Raw genomic sequence first — 15,022 nt, forward strand, 5'->3', positions numbered from 1 at the left:
TAGCCTACCAGGCTCCTCTGTCCATGGGATTTCCCAGGCAAGAATACTAGAGTGGTTGCCATTTCCTTCTTCAGGGGATCTTCCCAAATCAGGGATCAAACCTGCGTCTCCTGCATTGATAAGTGTGGCTGCAACGGAAGTCCCTAGCCCCCCCTTAAAGTGCCTGCCTGAGAAAGTTCAAGGCTCCCCCCAAAATTTGCTGTTTGTTCTAGCCCACACCTGAAAATAGGCACCTGACCACACCTTCTTAGAGTGCTTATGAAAGTGGATTTATGATTGTGAGTCCTTCCTCTGTCCCTTTGAGATATATATGTATCTCCTACTGTTGAAGGGTGTCTTACTCAAGGACCTAAAAGCCATTCCTTTAAAATGTAATCACCAGGACTTCCCAAGTAGTCCAGTGGTTAAGAATCCACCTGCCAGTGTAGGGCACACCAGTCAATCCCTGGTCAGGGAAGATTCCACGGGCCATGCAACAGCTAAGTCTGTACTTCACAACTACTGAGCTCCTGTGCCTAGAATCCGCAATCCGCAGCAAGCGAAGCCATCCCAGTGAGAAGGTGGCACACCGAAGCAATGAGTAGCCCCTGCTCACTGCAACTAGAGAGAGCCTGTGCACAGCAATGAGGACCCAGTGCAGCCAAAACTAACTACCTAAATAAAGGTAAAAAAATAAGAAAATGACCTTTAAAAAATAAAATTAAATGAAAAATAAAATTAAATGCAATCACTAGGAACGATAGGCCGTCTATCTCCTGGTCTCTGTATGAAGGAAGAATTCTAATTTTGATCATTTTAGCTAATAGACACAGCTGGCCTAATAAGCATTCACACTGACTGCCAGAGTCGGACACAACTGAAGTGACTCAGCACACAGCGCACACATGCAAAGTAATCATTTCCTGAACTTCTCGGTTTCCCCTTTAAAAAGGGAAAAGCAGCACATTAGGCCCAGAAAGGATTTTGGAAGCCTGTGTGTTGCAGCTGCTGGAAGAGATTCTAGCCAAAACCACGAATAATTAGTCAAACTCCCAAGAAGAAATTAAGCTTAAATGGGCCAACCAGTTAGTGCCTATAGGGAAGAAGAGATATATCATTTCTCACAGATACACATAAGCACTATCTCCAAAATCGGCCTTAAGTGCAAGTCAGGTAGGGACAAACACAGGAAGATAAAGTAAAGGGAATAAAAGAAACAACAGGATGCCAACAAATCCTCCAGTTTTTCAAGGTCCACAAAGCTGTAGAGACTAATGATAGAGACAGAAGGTGGTTTTTGTAAGGGGAGAGTGACCACTCCAAGTTTTCTATCCTGGGCTGGGTAGCAGGAGGGGAACATGCGGGCCTTGTCTGGAAGCTTTGGTTAAGTGGTGACTCACAGTTTTGGTTTTTGTTTTTTTTTTTACTAGATTATTGGTTACTGAAGAGAAGGGAAAGAGAGATGACTAGAAGTTAGGGATGGATGAAGTGGAGGTGAGAGAAAAGCATCTCACAGTCACCCCTCTCTGTCTCCACCACTGGGTTACAACTCACATGATCTAATTCTTTTATTGTCAAAAGAAGCAGGTTAACCTCTCTGGGCCTCTGTTATATCACCTATAAAATTAGGCGATTATGATCTCTAGGGCTCCTTCAGTCCCCAAAATCTCTAGATCTAGCAAAAGCAGCTTAAAATACAGTGTACAGTATTTGTACCAGGTTATCTGATTCATCACTTTTCAAATATCCAGGCTGGTAGACTAAGCTGATAACAGCAGATTATATCCTTAAAAAGAATTGTTCCTCTGATCTCCTTACTTCCAAAAACATTCAAATTCTTGGATTTTTAAAATGTGTTTATAAAATAGTTGTCTCGGCACTGCCCTCAGCGGTCCCGTAGATGCATCTCTTGCTTTAATAATGTTTGGATGGAATAGACCCAGGGACCCCCACCCCCTCACCCTTACACCAGCCTCCCACCACCCTCCAACCTTTTTTTAGTCACAACCCTCAGAATCAGCCACTCAACTCTCCCCGATCACCAAGACCAGTGAACATCATTTTTCGAGCGTAGCTTCTCATTAGTGATCAACCATAAGCTCCCAGAATCGTCAGAATTATTCCACCGAGGTGGAGGCCACCGTCATCTGCCTGGTCAACACATGTCTGCTGGCCTCCTACACCTACCTCTCGCGGGGCTTCTATACTGACCACAATGATGTGGCTCTGGAGGACATGGGCCACTTCTGTGAACTGGCTGAGGAGAAGAAGCAAGAGAGGGTCCAGCATCTCTTGAAAATGCAAAATCAACATTGCAGCTGCACCCTTTTCCAGGACATGCAGAAGCCGTCTCAAGATGAGTCAGGAAAACCCGGGATGCTGTGGAAGCCACCCTTCTCAAGGAGAAGAACCTGACCCAGCCCTTCTGGATCTGCATGGCCTGGGTTCTGCCCTCACAGACCCCTACCTCTGTGACTTCCTGGAGAGACACTTTCCAGAAGATGGGAGAACACCTGACCAATCTCTGCAGGATGGCTGGTCCCCAGGCTGGGTTGGGCAAATATCTCTTCAAAAAGCTCACCCTCAAGCATGACTAGGAGCCTCTGGAGCCCAGCGGCCTTTGAGGAACCCCCCTAATGTCAGGGCTTCACCCCTTCTCTGTGCCTTTTGTTGTTGTTGTTCAATTGCTAAATCATGTCTAACTCTTTGCGACTCCATGAAATGCAGCCTGCCAGGCTTCCCTGTCCTTCACTCTCTCCTGGAGTTTGCTCAAGTTCATGTCCATTGAGTTGGTGATGCCATCCAGCCATCTCATCCTCTGTCACCCCCTTCTTCTCATGCCCTCAAATCTTCCCCAACTTGCTTTTTCCAGTAAGTCAGCTCTTTGCATCAGGTGGCTAAAGTATTGGAGCTTCAAGTTCAGCATCAGTCCTTCCAATGAATATTCAGGACTGATTCCCTTTAGGATTGACTAGTTTGGTCTCCTTGTTGTCCAAGGGACTCTCAAGAGTCTTCCCCAGCACCACAATTTGAAAGCATTAATTCTTTGACATTCAGCCTTCTTTATGGTCCAACTCTCACATTTGTAAATGACTACTGGAAAAACCGTAGCTTTGACTATATTGACTTTTGTTGGCAAAGTGATGTCTCTGTGTTTTTGTATGCTGTCTAGGTTTGTCATAGCTTTTCTTCCAAGGAGCAAGCGTTTTCTAATTTCATGGCTGCAATCACTGTCTGCAGTGATTTTGGAGTCCAAGAAAATAAAATCTGTCACTGTTTCTACTTTTTCCACTTCTATTTGCCATGAAGTAATGGGACCAGATGCCATGATCTTAGTTTTTTTAATATTGAGTTTCAAGCCAGCTTTTTCACTCCTCTTTAACCCTTATCAAGAGGCTGTTTGGTTTCTCTTCACTTTCTGCTATTAAGAGTGGTATCATCTGCATATCTGAGGTTGATATTTCTTCTGGCAGTCTTGATTCCAGCTTGTGACTCATCCAGCCCAGCATTTTGCATGATGTACTCAATGGCACCCCACTGCAGTACTTTTGCCTAGAAAATCCCATGGACGGAGGAGTCTGGGAGGCTGCAGTCCATGGGGTCGCTAGAGTCAGACACAACTGAGCGACTTCACTTTCACTTTTCACTTTCATGCATTGGAGAAGGAAATGGCAACCCACTCCAGTGTTCTTGCCTGGAGAATCCCAGGGACGGGGAGGCCTGGTGGGCTGCCGTCTATGGGGTCGCACAGAGTCGGACACGACTGAGGCGACTTAGCAGCAGCAGCAACTCTGCATAGAGGGCTTCCCAGGTGACTCAGTGAGTAAAAAATCTGCCTGCAATGCAGTAGATGCAGAGGACATGGGTTCAATTCCAGCATCAGGAAGATCTTCTGGAGGAGGGCATGGAAATCCACTCCAGTAGTTTTGCTTGGAGAATCTTGTGACAGAGGAGCTTGGCAGGCTACAGTCCGTAGGGTTGCAAAGAGTCAGACAAGACTGAAGCATCCGAGCATGCACACTCTTCAAAGAAGTTAAATAAGCAGAGTGACAATATGCAGCCTTGACATACTCCTTTCCCAATTTTGAACTCATCTGTTGTTCCATGTCCAGTTCTAACTGTTGCTTCTTCTTCTTCTTTTTTTTTTTTTAAACTGGTGCTTCTTGACCTGCATACAGGTTTCTCAGGAGACAGTAAGGTGCTCTGGTATTCCCATCTCTTTAAGAATTTTCCACAGTTTGTTGTGATCCACATAGTCAAAGGCTTTGACATAGTCAATGAAGCAGAAGTAGATGCTTTTCTGGAATTCCCTTGCTTTTTCTATGATCCAACGGATGTTGGCAATTTGATCTCTGGTTCCTCTGCCTTTTCTAAATTCAATTTGTACATCTGGAAGTTCTTGGTTCACATACTATTGAAGCCTAGCTGAAAGATTTTGAAGATTACCTTGCTAGCATGTGAAATGAGCAAAATTATGTAGTAGCTTGAACATTCTTTGGCATTGCCCTTCTTTGGGATTGGAATGAAAACTGACCTTTTCCAGTCCTATGGCCACTGCTAAGTTTTCCAAATTTGCTGAAATACTGAATGCAGCACTTTAACAGTATCGTATTTTAGGATTTGAAATAGCTCAGCTGGAGTTATGAAATTCCATCATCTCCACTACCTTTGTTTCCAGTAATACTTCCTAAGTCCCACTTGGCTTCACACTCCAGGATATTTGGCTCTAGGTGAGTGACCACACCATCATGGTTATCTGGGTCATGAAGACCATTTTTTGTGTAGTTTTTCTGTGTATTCTTGGCACCTCTTCTTAATCTCTTCTGCTTCTGTTAGGTCCTTACTATTTTATTGTACCCATCTTTGCATGAAATGCTCTCATGATATGATATCTCCAATTTTCTTGAAAAGATCTTTAGTGTTTTCCATTCTATCATTCTCCTCTGTTTCTTTGCATTGTTCATTTAAGAAGGCTTTCTTATATTTTAACCAACCTGGAGCCCGTGCCCAAGGCTTGGACCAAATGGAAACAATAAAGATTTTGTAGCCAAAAATTAAAGTTGTCTCAGTAAAAGAAAAATCTATCTCCAAATAAAAAACTGGGTAAAACGCATAAACTATTCTATAAGCAGCTGGAAAAATAATGTCTGGTTATTGCTTATCTAAAATTAGAGCTTCAAAAAAAATAAAATTATAGCTTCCTGTTTGGTGCTCGGTTTATGTCTATATGACGTTTTCATGCATTCACGTTAGATACCTTATTGGACAATACTGTTGAGGATGAAACTATTTTTCCAGGCTTAGACACAGATGTCTCCTTATCATTTGTTTCTTCAAGTTTTGCTTTGCTTTTTTTCTCTTCAGACTGTTAGATGGCAAGCTTTGGCATCTTGGATCATCTTTCTACAGACATTCCTTGTAACTGGTAATAGGGAGTTAATATTTTTATTCCTTTGACAAGAGTCAAAGAATGGTTGCCTTCAGTAAAGATTCTTTAGGCAAGAGACAGCAATGGTTAAGATTATGTCTAGGGTAATATGTTTAGCCCCTAATTAGATGTGGGAAACAGCATAGATGCAGAATTCAAACTTATCTTTTAGAGTATCAAGATATCTTAACTTATCTTTTAAAGTTAAAATGACCCAGGATGGACCCAGTCCTTGGACTCGTGAGAGACTGCATTCATGAACTTGAATTTTTACCCTTCCGTGCATCAGTGCCTTTGCCTTCCCATTCTGCTGGTCCTTGACTTTGAGTTCAGCTGTGTCTTGCTTTGGCCAATAGAATGAGATGGAGGTAATGCTGATCCAACTCTGCCCCTAGACCTCACAAGGCCTTATATATTTCTCCTTTCCTTCTTGCACTTCTGACACTGCCATGAAAAAATAATTTCTGAGTTAGTCCACTAGTTCTGCGAGAAGAGCCACTTGGAGCAGAACCGAATCATTCTAGTCAAGGCCAGCCTAGATCAGCAAACCCTCATCCAACTAGAGATCCATGAGAATAAATGATTATCATTTTTAAGTTACTAAATGCTGGGGTTGTTCATTCCACAGTATTTTTGAAGGAAGAGATCTCTATCTACTCCCTTGGTGATCTAATTTATTCTAATAGCTTGAAAACATTTATATACTCTGCAGATCCTCAAATTTGTATCTCCTACGAAGAACTCACCCATGAATTCTCAGTCATTATTTCCAGCTGACTACCACTTAGATGTCTTATACATATCTCAAACTTACCCCAAAGTGAACTTCTGATTTCCCTCTGAAACCTATTTATCTTGCACCACATTTCAGTTAATGGCAACTCCATTCTTCTAGCTTTTTCTCTCATACTCTGTAGCAGTCCATTGGCACATTCTTTTGACTTGAACGTCAACATACAGTATATTCAAATCTGACTACTTAGACCTTCTCTACCACCAAAACTCTGATCCAACTCACCATCATTTCTTGGATGGAGTAGTGCCATAGCTCTTAACTGGTATCTGTGTTTTTACCTTTGCTTCTCTACAGTTTATTCTTCCCAGAGTTGCCCAAGTACTTCTTCTAAAACCAATCAAGAAAAGCAATTTCTCTGTTGAGAAAATGGGGTCATCTGTCCTGTGAAACTTTCCACATTCTGGATTTTGCTGATTGTCCTGGATGACTTAAATGCTATGAACAGTACCCGAATCACCAGTAAAAAATAAAAACACTTACTGATTGAAGAAAATAGTTAACATTTAAACTGACTAAAACCTTTTATTAACTCAATAAAAAATATTAGGTGTGTGATGAAGAAAATTTCATGAGTCAGATCTTAGAATAATTCAATAAATGTGTTAGCTACCCTTTTTCTATGCCTGTTTTTAAATTTCAGCATATCTATTTCTGCATTCATTAAAAAAGAGCTCATTAAGATAAGGGTTAGATATGTTATTTATTAAATATTTAGAGTCACCATAAAGAATAAAAGTGGATTATTGGTTTGTAACATTTTTATCCTAATATATTTTAATAGACATATCTATTTTATTGTTTATGTCTGAGATATGAATCAATGATGATTGAGGTATGTTTGCTTTTAATCCTGCTATTTATAATGGCTACCTTGAATTTAAATGGGTTTATGGCAGCAGAATTCACCCAAATGGATTCTATTTGAGGTAAGCATTGGACTGAAATAGGAAAATCCCACAAGATGAGCCTCATTCATGTTTATGGATTCAAACAAGCTATTCCTGGTATGAGACTCAAATTAAACCATTTGCAAGGTGAAAGCTTGTACATTATGAAGGATTTCTGGAAATAGGGCTCTTGGAAATAGAAAGTTTCTTTAAAAAATGAAGACAAGTCACTGTATCTATTTTTAAAGGAAATTAATCCTGAATGGCTATGTACAGTTAAAAAACTTGAAGTAAATAACAGCAGAATAAAAAGACTAGAGAAACTAGTTACTCAAATGCATATCTTTCCTTCCCTTACTTATTCATTTGTTCATTCTTTTTCTCAAGGAGGATTTGTTGAATTTCTAAAAGGTGCTTTACATTGTACAAGGGGTTGGGTAAGATGCAGTTAGGCTAATCATAAATAGTCATCAGACATCTTGCTCTGATGAAAATTATCAACTAGTAATAAAAATGAGCCATAGAATGCATGGAATTAGAAAGCATTAAATGCTTACTGCCTAAAATAAAGAAAGTGAGAATAAAAGATAGATTTGAACAATGTTTTCCAAACTTAGCAGATCATAGAATCACCTGGGAGCTTTTAAATATATGTGCTTAAATACTAGCTCAAGAGGGCATATCATGTACACGTATTTCTTCTGCCTATTTCCTAAACGCCATTAAATTATAAAGGAATGAAAGGGTGAGATACATTTTTAACACTAAAGATGTAGAAGAACATAAGAAATTCAAACAATCTCTGGAAGATGAAACAATAGAAGAAAGCATATCAATGAATGACATTCAGTAGATAAAGCTGTAGCCAAGAATTAACCATGAAAGGGTTGCATGGATGTAGAAGTCATTGTCTTGAAGAATTTCATGAGAGCGCCTGATTCAGAGGTATACCAGAGATCCAGAAGGAAAATTGGAGCTGAAAACATGTGAGTTGACTGATGATATATTTATGAAATAGTTAACTTTCCCAGCCCTGACTCCCAAACTACGTGGACAATATAGTGAACAGTCTGCATTTGCCCCTGGGCAAGACTGAAAGTACTTTCCTCTTAGGAAATTAAACTGTCTGAGGAGAGCCAAGTCTTCTAATGTGCACACTGCTGCACTAAGACAGGGCCATTCTTATTTTGAAATTGGGGAGGCTGTTAGCTTGACAACTTATTTCCTACTAGCTGGGTCTAAGCTGCTGATTACATAAGTTTCAACATACATAGAGCTTTCAGTTAGATATTTCTCCCCACATCATTATACAAATAGTCATTCAAGTTCATTATTATTAAACATAAACAAGCAAGCAGGACACATGATGAAAATCAGCAACATGGAGAGGAAAGATAAAGATGAAAACTGACTTCAGGAGAAAAGAGAGCTAATTCAGGGGGATAAAGGCCACTTAGTGATAATGAAAGTGATTTAAAATGCATTTAAAGAGAGTTCCCTGCCTCCCCCTCCTCGTACACAGAAATTTTTATACAAGAGGAACTATCAAAGAAAAAGAAAGAATTCTTAATGTTAAAACATAATAGTTCTCCAAAAGGGGAAGATAAAGTTGGAAGAACATTCAAGAATATAGAAAAAAACATAGAGACAGAAAATATGAGAGAAAGAAAGAAAACACAGGAAAAGTGAGTTTCATAAGGACAGAAATGCAGGATAGGAAGTAATAAGAAAAATTAAAATTTTCAAAGATGAAAAGTACATGAGTGTTCAAAGGGAGAAGACTTATGGGATACTTCGTAGTTTGAATGCTTAAGACAAACCTGGACCAACCATCATGAAATTTCAAAGCTTATTAAATCATAAAATTTAAATCCTATTAAAAGAAGGTTCTAAAACATTCAAGAGAGGGAGAATGTTATCTATAAATAAACAAGAAACTGATTAGCAGTAAATGTAGAAGACAATCATGTGCTTCTTTCAAGGTATTGAAAGAACATAATTTAGAGCCTAATATTCTATAGACAATCAAATTATCTATTAATGATGAGGGAAAAATAAAGATTTTAAACGCAAAGGCAAAACTAACATTTTCTAAACAAAAATATTTAAACAAGAAACTTTTAAATGTACAAAAAACTCAAAGCTTTTGCCTAGTCATTTGACAACAATTTATTGAGTATCTATTTTGGCATTATTTTAGGCAATAGACACACAATGATGAACATGACCTTTTGAAACCTTTTCCTCAAGAAACTGATATATAGACAAGTTTCTAGAATTCTCTTGGAAAAAGTTATTTGAGGATGTACTCTGGCAATAGATTGGTGAAAAGCAAAAGGCTATAAGAATTGACCAAATTAAACCAAGCAGTCAACAGAAAAAAACCTAAGATGAGAGACACACGTGTATGTGTGTGCGTGCAGGTGCTCTCAGTCAAGTCCAACTCTGCAACTCCATGTACTGCAGCCCGCCAGGCTCTTCTGTGCATGGAGTTTTCCAGGCAAGAATACTGGAGTGGGTTGTTGCCATTTTCTTCTCCAGTATGCCCTAGTCCTAAAAAGCATTGATAAATTCTAAAGATAAATTCCATACAATAGATAAAATGAGAATCAACTGGAAAATAGAGTTGATTGGTATGGTATAGATCATTAGCGTTCAGCAACACCCAGTTTGATCCTTCCTATTCCAGTTGAGCTATTTCAAATCCTGAAAGATGATGCTGTGAAAGTGCTGCACTCAATATGCCAGCAAATTTGGAAAACTCAGCAGTGACCACAGGACTGGAAAAGGTCAGTTTTCATTCCAGTCTCAAAGAAAGACAATGCCAAAGAATGCTCAAACTACCACACAATTGTACTCATCTCACATGCTAGTAAAGTAATGCTCAAAATTCTTCAAGCAATGCTTCAACAATATGTGAACCATGAACTTCCAGATGTTCAAGCTGGTTTTAGAAAAGGCAGAAGAACCAGAGATCAAATTGCCAGCATCCGCTGGATCATTGAAAAAGCAAGAGAGTTCCAGAAAAACATTTATTTCTGCTTTATTGACTATGCCAAAGCCTTTGACTGTGTGGATCACAATAAACTGTGGAAAATTCTGGAAGAGATGGGAATATCAGACCACCTGACCTGCCTCTTGAGAAAACTATATGCTGGTCAGGAAGCAACAGTTAGAACTGGGCATGGAACAACAGACTGGTTCCAAATAGGAAAAGGAGTACGTCAAGGCTGTATATTGTCACCCTGCTTATTTAACTTCAATGCAGAGTACATCATGAGAAACGCTGGGCTGGAAGAAGCACAAGCTGGAATCAAGACTGCTGGGAGAAATATCAATAACTTCAGATATGCAGATGACACCGCCCTTAGAGTAGAAAGTGAAGAGGAACTAAAAAGCCTCTTGATGAAAGTGAAAGTGGAGAGTGAAAAAGTTGGCTTGAAGCTCAACATTCAGAAAACGAAGATCATGGCATCTGGTCCCATCACTTCATGGGAAATAGATGGGGAAACAGTGTCAGACTTTATTTTTTTGGGCTCCAAAATCACTGCAGATGGTGACTGCAATCATGAAATTAAAAGACGCTTACTCCTTGGAAGAAAAGTTATGACAAACCTAGATAGCATATTGAAAAGCAGAGACATTACTTTGCCAGCAAAGGTCCGTCTAGTCAAGGCTATGGTTTTTCCAGTGGTCGTGTATGGATGTGAGACTTGGACTGTGAAGAAGGCTGAGCACTGAAGAATTGATGCTTTTGAACTGTGGTGTTGGAGAAGACTCTTGAGTCCCTTAGACTGCAAGAAGATCCAACCAGTCCATTCTAAAGGAGATCAACCCTGGGATTTCTTTGGAAGGAATGATGCTAAAGCTGAAACTCCAGTCCTTTGGCCACCTCATGAGAAGAGTTGACTCCTTGGAAAAGACTCTGATGCTGGGAGGGATTGGGGGCAGGAGGAGAAGGGGACGACAGAGGATGAGATGGCTGGATGGCATCACCAACTCAATGGACGTGTGTTTGAATGAACTCCGGGAGTTGGTGATGGACAGGGAGGCCTGGCGTGGTGTGATTCATGGGGTCGCAAAGAGTCGGACACGACTGAGGGACTGAACTGATGGCAACACACTCCAGTATTCTTGACTAGGGAATCCCTTGGACAGAGTCTGAGCCTGGTGGGCTGCAGTCCATGAGGTTGCAAAGAGTCGGACACAACTTAGCAACTGAGTACAGGTATACAACATGTCTACATGTCTCAATGTTCCCTACGGTTAGGTAAGACTGTGTAATTGAGTTCTAGCCAATGGAACTGAATTTCATTTTCAGGTCAAGGCAGTTAATAAATAGTGGATTTTCTGTTTAATATTTAGTCCCCTTTGGTCGCTGGATGGATGGAATGAAACCAGTGGAGAGCTCCGAAGATCTCAGGGTTGTTAGAGTTACAGCAACTTTCTCTTGACCCACTGTGGACTGTGATATGATCAAGAAATGAAGTTTTATAGTATTAACCCACCAATTGAGTGAGATTTCAGTTTTATTTGTTAGTGCAGCATTTCTTAATCTAGCCTAACTAAAAATATAGTGAAGAGAAGAGGAGGAAAAGGAAGAAGAGGAGGAAGAGGAGGAAGAGGAGGAGGGAGAAAAAGGAAGAAAGAAGGAAAGAAAGAAAGAAAAGGCACCCTTTTGTTTCAATGAGAAATATAGTCAGTCAGTTGAGTCGCTCAGTTGTGTCCAACTCTTTGTGACCCCATGGACTGCAGCACACCAGAAATACAATCAGGACCCAGCAAAATAAAATGCAGACCAACAAATTCATAATGTCAAGTTGAATGTGGCCATCTGTAGGGACAGTAGCTGAGTTCCCAGGAGCAAATAAATCTACAATGAATTAAAAAGGAGTTGGCAGTGACAGGAAGGAGAAGGCAGGCAGAGGCTTGAGGAAAAGGCAGAGTTCAAGAACTGTGGTGCGTGCTCAGTCGCTTGAGTTGTGTCTGACTCTTTGCAACCCTGTGGACTGTAGCCCACCAGGTTCCTCTGTCCATGGGATTCTCCAGGCAAGAATACTGGAGTGGGTTGCCATTCCACCCTCCTGGGGAGCTTCCTGACCTAGGGATCGAAACTGCAACTCCTGTGTCTCAGGCATTGAAGGCAGATTCTTACCCACTGAGCCACCAGAGAAGCCCTCAAGAACTGTGGTAGGTTCATGTGTTCTTAAGTCCATGGCCCTGAACAAACTACCTTCAAAGTCATTTGTTGGCATTGGTGGAGTAAACCTACTTTAGATCTGGACGAAACTACATAACAGATGGAAGTTTGCAAGTCAAGAAGCATTTGTCTGTATAATATAAGCAAAGGACAGATAGAGACTGTGAAAAGAAAAAGTGGGGAGGGAGAAAGAAGTGGTAATAAAGAATGGAGTATGGCTCAGAGAGAAGATATCTAGGTTGGCCACTTTTCTGTATGCTGAGTCTTCCACAAGTTTTGATAGTTCTCTACAAACCTGTATACAAGATTAGATAATTTAAGACATCCAATTCTTTTAGGAAACACTTATGGAGCAGCTGTGTTTATCCAGCCAAGAGGAATGCATTGTAGGACCAGGACAATTTGTTCCTACCCCTTTAGGGCAGGAGTTTATAGTCTCATTGGGCACACATAAGATAGAGAGAGTAATAAGAAACCCAAAGCAGTACATAAGAAAGGCCAAGTGACTGGTGCAGAAAACTAACTACCCTTCAAGCTTTTAGAGGAAGGAGAAAATCTGAAGATTTAGAACCCGAGCTGGGGTGGGCTTTAGCAGCTGAATCTTATGGATTAGACAGAGTTGAGGCAAGAAGAAAGGAAGGAAGAAGGGTTTTTCAAGTGGAGAAATGGTGTCAGCAAAGGCAAGAAGGTTGAAATTGGGGACCAGTGTAGGAAAAGAGTCCAGCTACAAGATGGCAAATGTAGGTTGAGTCCAAATGACAGTCATACCTCAGAGATATTGTGGGTTTGATTCCAGATCATGGCAATAAACACAAAATTTTTTGGTTTCCTAGTGCATATAAAAGTTATGCTTATACCATACTGTGGTCTATTAAGTATGTAATAGGATTATGTCTAAAAAATGTGTATTTATTTTTGTTTAGTCACTAAGTCCTGTCAAACTCTTTTGTGACATTATGGACTATACACTGCCAGGCTTCTCTGTCCGTGGAATATGCCTTAATTAAAAAATGCTCTATTGCTTAAAAATGCCAACCATCATTTGAGTCTTCAGCAAAACAGAATCTTTTTTCTGGTAGAAGGTTTTGCATTAGTGTTGATGACTCCTGACTGTTCAGGGTGGTGGCTGCTGAAGGTTGGGAAGGCTACAGCAATTTCTCAAAATAAGACAGCAATGAAGATTGCCATACTGATTCTCTTCCTTTCCTGAATGATTTCTCTGTAGTATGCATTTTACCCATAGTATAACTTTTTTCAAAATTGGAGTCAATCCTCCATATCCTACTGCTGGTTTATCAACCAGGCTTATGTCACATTCTAAATCCTTTCTTGTCATTTCAACAATCTTATACAGCATCTTCATCAGAAGTAGTTTTCATCTCAAGGAACCACTTTTTTCCTCATCCATAGAAGCAGCTTTTCATCCGTGAAAGCCTTATCATGAGATGCCAGCCATTCAGTGATGTCTTCAGGCTCTACTTCTAACTCTAGTTCTCTTGCTATTTCTACCACACCTGCAGTTACTTCCTCCATTAAAATCTTGAACCCCTCAAAGTCATTCATAAAAGTTGGAGTCAATTTATTCTAAATTCCTGTGAATGTTGGTATTTTGACTTCTTTCCTGAAAATACAAATGTTCTTAATGACATTTAGAATGGTGAGTCCTTTCCAGAGATTTTCCATTTACTTCACCCAGATCCATTGGAGGAACCATGATTGATGCACCTATAGTCTTATGAAATATAATAATAAGATTTGAAAGTGGAAATGACTTCTTGATCTGTAGGCTCCAGAATGGATGTTGTATTAGCAGGCATGAAAACAATGTTAATCTTATACATCTCCATCAGAGCTCTTGGATGATCAGGTGATTGACAATGACCAGTAATATTTTGAATTTTTTTTTTTTCTGAGCAGTAGGTCTCAATAGTGATACCGTTCAAATAATCAGTAAACTACGTTGTGAAGCTATATGCTGTCATCCAGGCTTTATTGTTCCATTTATAGAGCACAGGTAGAGTAGATATAACATAATTCTTAAGAGCCCTAGGATTTTCAGAACACTAAATAAGCATTGGCTTCAACAGGGCTTCCCAGGTGGCTCAGAGGTTAAAGCGTCTGCCTGTAATGCGGGAGACCTGGGTTCGATCCCTAGGTTGGGAAGATCCCCTGGAGAAGGAAATGGCAACCCACTCCAGTATTCTTGCCTGGAGAATCCCACGGATGGAGGAGCCTGGTGGGCTACAGTCCACAGAGTCGCAAAGAGTTGGACACAACTGAGCGACTTCACTTTTACTTTCACTTTCAACAGGGCTTCCCAGGTAGCACTAGTGGTAAAGAACCTGCCTGCCAATGCAGGAGATTTAAGAGACGTGGTTTCAATCCCTGGGTCAGGAAGATCCACTGGAGGAGGGCGTGACAGTCCACTTCAGTATTCTTGCCTGGAGAATCCCATGGACAGAGGAACCTGGTGGGCAACAGTCCACAGGATTGCAAAGAGCTAGACAAGACTGAAGCTACTTAGTACGCACACATGCCTTGACTTCAACTTCAAGTCACCAGCTTCAATAGCCCCTTACCAGAGATTCAGCCTGTCCTTTGAAGCTCTGAAGCCAGGGATTGACCTCTCTAACTTTGAAAGTCCTAGATGGCATCTTATTCCAATAGAAGACTGTTTCATTTACACTGAATATCTGTTGTTCAGTGTAGCCTTTTGCATTAGTTATCATAGG

General features: G+C 40.4%; 1 non-coding gene and 1 pseudogene across 1 annotated transcript; both read left to right on the forward strand.

Annotated features, from left to right (window-relative positions):
- The first annotated feature begins 470 nt into the window (after positions 1–470).
- LOC102282688 (ferritin light chain pseudogene) lies at positions 471–2,576 on the forward strand (annotated as a pseudogene).
- Positions 2,577–14,381: 11,805 nt separating this feature from the next.
- Positions 14,382–14,453, forward strand: TRNAY-GUA (transfer RNA tyrosine (anticodon GUA)). Its single transcript has one exon. It is a non-coding gene; the product is annotated as a tRNA-Tyr (tRNA).
- Positions 14,454–15,022: the final 569 nt, after the last annotated feature.

This window comes from Bos mutus, chromosome 24, assembly GCF_027580195.1.
Source record: "Bos mutus isolate GX-2022 chromosome 24, NWIPB_WYAK_1.1, whole genome shotgun sequence".
NCBI classification, from domain to species: Eukaryota; Metazoa; Chordata; class Mammalia; order Artiodactyla; family Bovidae; genus Bos; species Bos mutus.